The sequence below is a fragment of the Podarcis liolepis genome, assembly GCF_965112155.1.
Source record: "Podarcis liolepis genome assembly, chromosome: 13".
NCBI classification, from domain to species: domain Eukaryota; kingdom Metazoa; phylum Chordata; class Lepidosauria; order Squamata; family Lacertidae; genus Podarcis; species Podarcis liolepis.
In genome coordinates this window covers 54,367,826-54,376,685 of record NC_139573.1, presented here as the reverse complement: position 1 = coordinate 54,376,685, position 8,860 = coordinate 54,367,826, and the positions used below count along the sequence as shown (strand labels likewise).

Here is an 8,860-nt window from a genome sequence, read left to right as displayed (position 1 = left end):
AGGAAAGGAATCCTGGTTATGCTGTGGCTCGTTGGTCCCAGTAAAACACCCTGACTCTGTAGAAAGAAATGAAATAAAAGCAATAAATCCGCGTCGCCCTTATATAGAATCATAGAATCCTAGAGTTGGAAGAGACCCCAAGGGCCATCGAGTCCAACCCCCTGCCAAGCAGGAAACACCATCAGAGCACTCCTGACATATGGTTGTCAAGCCTCTGCTTAAAGACCTCCAAAGTAGGAGACTCCACCACACTCCTTGGCAGCAAATTCCACTGTCGAACAGCTCTTACTGTCAGGAAGTTCTTCCTAATGTTTAGGTGGAATCTTCTTGCTTGTAGTTTGGATCCATTGCTCCGTGTCCGCTTCTCTGGAGCAGCAGAAAACAACCTTTCTCCCTCCTCTATATGACATCCTTTTATAAATTTGAACATGGCTATCATATCACCCCTTAACCTCCTCTTCTCCAGGCTAAACATGCCCAGCTCCCTTAGCCGTTCCTCATAAGGCATCGTTTCCAGGCCTTTGACCATTCTGGTTGCCCTCCTCTGGACACGTTCCAGTTTGTCAGTGTCCTTCTTGAACTGTGGTGCCCAGAACTGGACACAGTACTCCAGGTGAGGTCTGACCAGAGCAGAATACAGTGGCACTATTACTTCTCTTGATCTAGATGCTATACTCCTATTGATGCAGCCCAGAATTGCATTGGCTTTTTTAGCTGCTGCGTCACACTGTTGGCTCATGTCATATGTCGCTTGGCAGGTCGTGGCACCAGGCAGCGCCGAGCTTCGCGTTTGCCAAGCCTCATTGCCAACCAGTGGCGTAGCGTGGGGGGTGCAGGGGGGGCCGGCCCCACCAGACACAACATCTGGGGGTTAGGGTCAGGGGGCGCAAATCCACGGGTTAGGGGGTGCAAATTACTTGCCTTGCCCCGGGTGCTGACAACCCACGCTACGCCACTGTTGCCAACGGGCCCTTGAAGGCCTCTCTGCTTCGTGGTCTAGAACATGGCAGCAGCGCCGTGTTTCCAGCGCGCAGCCTGGAGGCGAGCCAGTCCGCCTGGAGTTAAAAGAGATTTAAGGCCCAGCGCAGCTGCGACGGGCGAAGGCTGCGAAGGAAGCCCAGCTCTCCTCGGGGCTTCAGAGATTCAGGCCGAAAAAAAGAAAAGAAAACCGCCCTCAGAGAAGGATCAGTCATGTTCTAGGAATGGGCGCAAGTGCCAGGTCGCAAGCGGAAGCAGAGAAGAGCAGGCTTGGGAACAGGGAACGGGTGAAGAGCCCTCCTCATCCTGACGCGCTGATTTATGATATTGGAAAATATTTGCTTTAAAACATACATGGAAGAGCGGTGGCGGGCTGTGTGTTGTGTTTCCTATTATGCTATGTATTTTTGTGGTTCTGTGGAAAGCCACCCTATGATGCTCGCAAGATGGGCAGTATATATAAATGTAAATAAATAAATGAGTATTGATAATGGAGGCGTGTGATGAGTTAGTTATTTAATTGTACATTTATTGCTCCATCCAGCGAGATGAGATAACACAGGAACAAGGACTGTGATGAGCGTTGTAAAGGCGACCGATACCAAGAATAGTTGTTGGTCTGTTGTTCTCAGGTATATTTTAAAAAGCAGTGGCTCCCTCATTTATTGTTAATATCCTACATAAAATTAGCCTTATTGAATTAACCAGCATTTTAAGATTACAATTCTATGCACGTATACCTGGGAGTAAACACCGCTGTACTTAATGAAGACGTCTGGATAAACATGCGTAATATTAGATGCAAGGCCAGCCCAATTCATTTTGGCACCTCAGGGAACCACAAAATGGCACCATGCTCCCTGCCAGGGAAGAAGGGATGAGTGAAGATCAGCATCAGGAACAAGGAGGGGGAAATAGAGATCGACTTTGGGATCTGCTGCACCTGTGGCTTCTGCTGTCTGAGGTGGTTGCCCCATTTGTATGTGCCAGTCCTCATTAGGTGGCACCATGTGCCTACATATTGCAATGGAAGCTGAATTATTTCCATTGAGTGCATTGTATCCGTGAGGCCGGACATTAAGTAGAAATTCTTGTTTGGTGACATTTTTCTACAGCTTGGAAAAATCAACTTGTATAAATCAGCATAGTTCTGTGTAAACCTTGGCTTTACTTGCTGGAGATTTGGGCTGATATATAGGTGTGACTGTACATTCACATGCCTGGTGCTCAGCATTTGAAAAATATGAGTAATCATGAGAGCCATGGGATCATTGTCAATACAGTCAAATGAGGAAACTTTAAGGCCACAGGTGTACATTTGTGTTTTGTTGGCTCCTTCAGGTTCTCTATCTGTCACACACACACACACACACACACACACACACACACACACATTTACTGTACATATAAAAGCAACACATTAAGGAAATGGCTTTGTTAAAACTTCTTCCATAGTATGCTAATGGTCTACATGCAGTTAATTTTTCTATAGGAGAACATTCAAACACTATTCCCCTTCCAGCAGTCCAACCAAAGTGGTTCAGTCCTGGTAAAGCTTTAAATTTTATTGATCTATGAACTGGACTTAAACCTCCAGTTCCTTGGAGGTTTTTAAGCAGAGGTTGGATGGCCACCTGTCAGATATGATCTTGAGATTCCTGCATTGCAGGGGGCTGGATTAGATCACCCCCTTTCAACGCTACAGTTCTATGATCTTGCTAAAGTAAATGTTGGAAGATCCATGGATTGGTCATCTGAACTATTTTTCTTTGGTTAAAAGCAGATGTGGGGGTGATTTAGATTGGGGCTGCAGCAGTGGGGAGGGAGAGTTAATCTGATGCTGCTGTGGAGCAGGGGTGGATAGGTTGAGGGATAGCTCAGTTGGTGGAGGGTGAGACTTTTGATCTCCTCCCTGGGCACCACCAACCCATGCTATGCCCCTGGCTATGTTTAACCTTTTAAAAAAAATCTGTTATGAAAGAGCTAGTCATGGATCTCCTACGCTTCAACTAGTTTAGCCTAAATGGCCTATAAATTCAGCTTCATTGGGTGTTCCTGACTTCTAGTGTTAGGAGAAAAACTCAACCAGGCTGATTAAAGAGAGCTGGCCCATGAACATGTTTTTAAAGTAGTGCATCTGTTCCCTTGATTCCAAAGGATACATCACTAACTAGACTGAAATAAAAAAATGAACATTTTCTGTAGTAGTTTTAAAACTCCTGTTTAAAACTTAGTTTTACAATATTTATGTTTCAATCTCAAGTATGCTGTGGTTCCGTTCAGTGCCCCTGCTTTCATTTTCACTCCCATTCCCATGCCTTCTGCACCCTCTGTTTTGCAGCCCTTTTAGCACCCTCATTTTCACCTCCACCCCATTTCTGCTCCACTCTCCCCCTTTCCTTGACTCTCCTTTGCACACAGATCACCCCCATTTCCACACCTTCCTTTCTCTCCTATCTTGCAGCACCCCCTTTGCACACACCCCCATGCTGATATGTTGCTGTGACTTTAAGAGAATAGAAAGTTACCTTGCTCAGATAGAGATGGTTAAGTTCAGCTGATGGATAATGCACCTATATGGGTGTTTGCTTGTTAGTAAAGTATTCATTCTAAATTACTACATTGAATCTGGCACTTCAGTACCAGAGGTGAAATACGTTGTGGGAAAGTACTATGGAATATGTGAGTGCTTCACATCCTTTTTTCTCTCAGCCATGAGGCAACGCTCCCTAATGATGATAGGGTTGGCATACAGGGCTATTCCTGTAGGAAAGAACATCAGATGCCAGCTCCTTCGGGGCTAGTTTGTGTTTTGTTTTGATTATGTGGTTCTCATGGCAGTTGATAATGCGGTAAGCTGCCTTGAGAATTTTGGTAGAAAAACTGGATAGTTCTAAACAAACAAGTAAATGAAATGTGATTATTTTTGTGCATGCAAGCTTCAAACTTCAGTTAACATTCTACTCTTTTGCTGGCGCCTGGTCCTTTTAGGGTGGGCCCACTTTTGGACTTGAGGGAGAAGAAAGGTGGGACATTCTCAGTCTCTGATGAGAGGGAAGGAGCTATGTGCTGTGCCTTAGGAAGAATGCAGGATGAGGGACAGGGAGTTGCACAAAAAGTCCCAGAATGAGGGAAGGAACTGGGGAAGTCTAGTGGGACACAGGGAACAGACTGGATGGTAATGATATCTGTTTAACGATAAGCAGGTCAGATGAGTTGTTCAAGAGAGAGTTTTATTAAAGAACTATATGTAACACAGGACTAACCTCTTAAAATAGATATGGGAGGTGCATTTAAAGGTATAGTCACAGTTACCCTTAAAGTGGACATACCGTATTTTTCGCCCCATAAGACGCACTTTTCCCCCTCCAAAAATGAAGGGGAAATGTGCCTGCGTCTTATGGGGCGAATGCAGGCTTTCGCTGAAGCCTGGAGAGCGAGGGGGGTCGGTGCGTACCGACCCCTCTCGCTCTCCAGGCTTCAGGAAGCTCTGCGCAACCCTCGGAAGACCGGCTCCGAGGGTTGCGCAGAGCTGCCTGCAATCCCGGGACCAGCACAGCTCTGCCCGGCCACCGGGAGCCGGGGAGAAGCTCCGCCCCGCTACCGGTGGCCGTGCAGAGCTGCCTGCGGTCCTGGGACCAGCGCAGCTCTGCGCCCCCATCCCGAGCGGGGCGCTAAGTCCCGCCCCGCTCGGGATGGCGGCAGAGAGCTGCCTGCGTCGCGGGACCGCAGTCAGGTCTCTGCCGCCATCCCGAGCGGGGCGCTAAGTCCCGCCCCGCTCGGGATGGTGGCAGAGAGCTGCCTGCCGTCGCGGGACCGCAGGCAGGTCTCAGCCGCCATCCCGAGCGGGGCGCTAAGACCCGCCCCGCTCAGGATGGCGGCACAGAGCTGCCTGCCCTCCCGGGACTGGTGCATCGCCAGCCCCACAAGCTCGGGGGACAGCGGGGAGGCAGAGCGTGCCTTCCCACTGTTCCCCGACCTGGTTCTTCCAGCCCCGCACCTGGGGGGGAAATAAATTTTTTTTCTTTATTTCCCCCCCAAAAAACTAGGTGCGTCTTATGGGCCGGAGCGTCTTATGGGGCGCAAAATACGGTATAAATAAGCTTTGTCCTTGCATTTCCTCCTAAGCCCCACTGAGCATGGCCAGAGAGGGAATACCAGCAGCCTATGTTTGTCTGCCCCCAACTCCCCTGCTCTGAGCCAAGGGAGACATAGGGTTAAGCCTACCTAGACTTTAAAAACAAGCTGAGAATCATATTCCTCACCTGCTTAAAATCCTAAATGGCAGCCTGAGATGGGAGTCTGAGGTTTAGTATGTGGCTTAGGAAATATTAGTGTCACATTTATTGTTGTTATTACTATTTTACATGTTCTGGCTCTCAGAGGCACACCCATAAATAGTTGTACCTGTTTTGTAATCACATATACATATCTACACGTTCCAAGTAGTATGACACCAGGGCCAAACAGGAAGAGGAATGTTTCTTTGTTATCACAAACTTTCAGAATTTCCATCTTCATGCTTAAAAGCTGTCAGCCATAGCAATACTCCAGGACTGAATCTTATCATAATGAAATTAGATACCATAATGGAATTGCCATAGTATTAAGTTCCTACTTAGTATAATACAGGATTACTCACTTTGTAGGCCCAGAACAAAAGACTGTTTATTTATTAACAGGTTAACACACAGCTGGATAGAAAAATGAAAGTAATTATAACAGCAAGCTAACAAGTCTTAACTCCAACCCATAATAACTGGAGACAGTGTTTAACTCTATTATAACCCATTTATACACATGGCATTTCATTGCCTCAAGTGTAAACCCTTGGTTCTATCATAGATTATTTGACATCCATAGAAAATGTACACTTGCAAACACAAAACTGCCTGAGCTTCCTCACTCAGAATGGGATTAAGTTGCGTATGAAGCACCCATTACTTAGACAGGTGTTAAAAGACTTGTCCGTTCTGTGAGCTGTCATTCATCTGAAGTGACGGAGATAAGGAATGTATAGCATTTTATAAACCGAGACTAGTCTCGTGTTCTGTTGTACAGTAGCAGCAACAAAAGTATTTGAGGGTGCGACTCAGTTTTAGCACCAATACAAGAGAATTTTCTCTGTCAGGGGGAGTAAGCTATTTCATCTGTTCCACGACATAATCAGTAATCTGAGCTGTTATTCTACGTTTTGGGAAATGCCCTGGTAGCATCTCATAAGAGGCATTGGGGCACTGCTGCACCCAGGTTTTTCAGTCCCCCCTGTCCCCGGTCAATACTGCACATTCCATTACTGGTTCACTGTAGGCCCAGTATTCACCGCTGCACAGTAGGAAAGGGCACATCAAGGAGGAAGAGGAGCAGGGACAGAGAACCCTGTTGCAGTGTGTGTCTTGGCAGATGCCCAAGGAGCTAAACCTGTGGGGTGCCATTTTGTTGTTGCTATTCTTAAACAGTTGGCAGTCCAGAAATCCTTGGGAATGTGCTTCAAAATAACCCAGACACATACTAAGAGATACCAATCTACCTTCTGCCCTCATCTGTCCTGTGGTCATATCCACCTAGCATAGGTTCAAATTAAAACAAAGGGATGTGCAATTGAGGGGGAGGTATTGAAAGATAGCTGGAGCGAAGGTGAAGAATTCTGTTTTGTTTGCCTGGCATAAAATGCTGCCTGGTTTTAACATGACATTTGCATTGAGGGAAATGATCTGCCTGTAAAAAATTGTTAGATGAGAAACAATGTTCATTCTGTCTAGAATATACACTCCCCTCAAATGCAGAAAAGCGATGAGAAAAATATGCATGTACAGGAGATTCCCTGTTTATGTGCGGGTTCTGTTCTGGGGCTCTATGCACATATGTGAAATCACATAATGGGGAGCACCCTAGAATCCTAGTGGCTCACGAGGAGACGCACCCCGAAGCTTGAAGAGGAGAGTCTCTTTGTGAGCCGGAGGGACAGCAGGGCTTTGTGACGCTACTCAGCCTCCCCACCTAACAGCTGACGTTTCAGCTGAAAAAGCCCTGCTGCCCCTCTGGCTGGGGAGGGTGTCCTCATGAGCCAGGAGGACTCTCTGGGGTGCTCTCTATTTCCAGGATCTGCTTCCGGGATTTCAGCACCACGAGTGCGTGCGGTCTTGCACAAATAGAGCATGTGCAAATGGGCATGTGTAAGAATTCAGTTTGAAGGTGCAGGACACAGTGTGATTAAATGAAACTATGTAAGAGACATCAGGGCTTAGATCGAAACATTTTAAAAGTAGGGAATACTGGAAATAGACGTACATGGTGCTGAGCCAAAGAGTGCTTGTCCCAAGCTTGGATCTTAGCATCCCGAAATTCTCCTTTCATTCCTGTTTTATTTATCCTTGCGACCAATAGGTTTGCCATCTGTGTAGTTTGTAAACAACCCAGCTGCAGAAATACAGTTACCGCATTGTATAGCATTTTAATGGATGTTATCATTGTCCTATAACTGGTTTTATTGTTATTTTAGTGTGAATACTGTGAACTGCCCTGGAAGCAAATAAATAAACAAATAAAATTTCATGTGCTCCACAATTTAAACCAGTAAGTGTAACATAATACTTTAAGAGAAAGCTAGCTGAAACACGGTTTTAAAGCCTATTGAAAGGCTTGTGATTATGGGGCCAAAAGCAGCTGGGTAGGGAAGGATTTCCACAACCTGAGCACTGCTTCTAAACTGTCTCTCATGCCTGCTAACCAAATTGATCTTATGGACAGAGTCTACAAAAACAGCCAAGCAGATCTTTAATGTCTGGATAGGTTCACAATCTGACCTCAAACTGTAGAAGGACAAAACTAGCACTCAGAATTGAACCTACATTATGTTCGTGTAAATGTTATATTTGAACAAAACCTATCTTAATATAATTAAAATAAAAAATCTGAAGAAGTGTGCATGCACACGAAAGCTCATACCAAGAACTAACTTAGTTGGTCTTTAAGGTGCTACTGGAAGAAAAAAAATTTTTTATTTTGACTATGGCAGACCAACACGGCTACCTATCTACTACTTAATATAATTAGATTTCCTGTGGGTTGACCAGTTGATCTGGATTTTTTTTTTTAGTTTTGTTATATCAGAAAATCAATAAATATGGTAAAGAATAAGTTTCCATTTTCTACCCATGTCTATGCAGAATTAAGTCCTATTTAGTCCAATGCTACTTTCTTCCAAGTAAGTGCAGTTAAGGATTGCAGCCTTGGGGCATGCACACCCTGTGTGATAATGGGCATTCAGTGCTAGACGTAGGTGCCTTGTGCAGGTGCTTGCACACACATCATCCTCATGTCCCTCTGAAGTGCATTTTGCTCAGTGGCGTAGCGTGGGGGTTGCAGGGGGGCCGGCCACAACATCTGGGGGTTAGGGGATGCAAATTACTTGCCTTGCCCCGGGTGCTGACAACCCACGCTACGCCACTGATTTTGCTGGAATGGCTGTAATTTCTTTTGTGCCAGGAACGCTTTCCTCTGCATACACAGAGAGCTTTTCAGGTCCCTTCCTATTGGGGCAAACCCAGGGCCAGCCCATCCCTGAGGCAAGGTGAGGGGACTGTCTCAGGCAACAGAATCCACTAGGGTAGCAGATCCCAGGGTCAATCTTTCTTTCCCCAGGGCTATGCCGCTCTCCCTCACCATGTTTAACTTACCTATGAATGAAATTGGCAAAACAGGAAGTAGTACAATAACTTAGTCATCTCTGGATGTCAATATATTATATCCTCTGTATATCAGTATATTAACATACCAGTTTCTAGCCTGGGAGACAGACAGAGGGAACACACCAGGGAACACTAGCTTTGACAACATGCCCGGCTTTACGGATAACAGCTGCTGCTTTAGATGGCCTTAT

At 45.9% G+C, this 8,860-nt stretch overlaps 1 long non-coding RNA gene across 1 annotated transcript; it reads left to right on the top strand.

Moving 5' to 3' along the window:
• The first annotated feature begins 745 nt into the window (after window positions 1-745).
• Window positions 746-1,469, top strand: LOC310692433. The gene is made up of 2 exons (XR_014518808.1): window positions 746-823; window positions 979-1,469. It is a non-coding gene; the product is annotated as an uncharacterized lncRNA (long non-coding RNA).
• The last annotated feature ends 7,391 nt before the right edge of the window (window positions 1,470-8,860 follow it).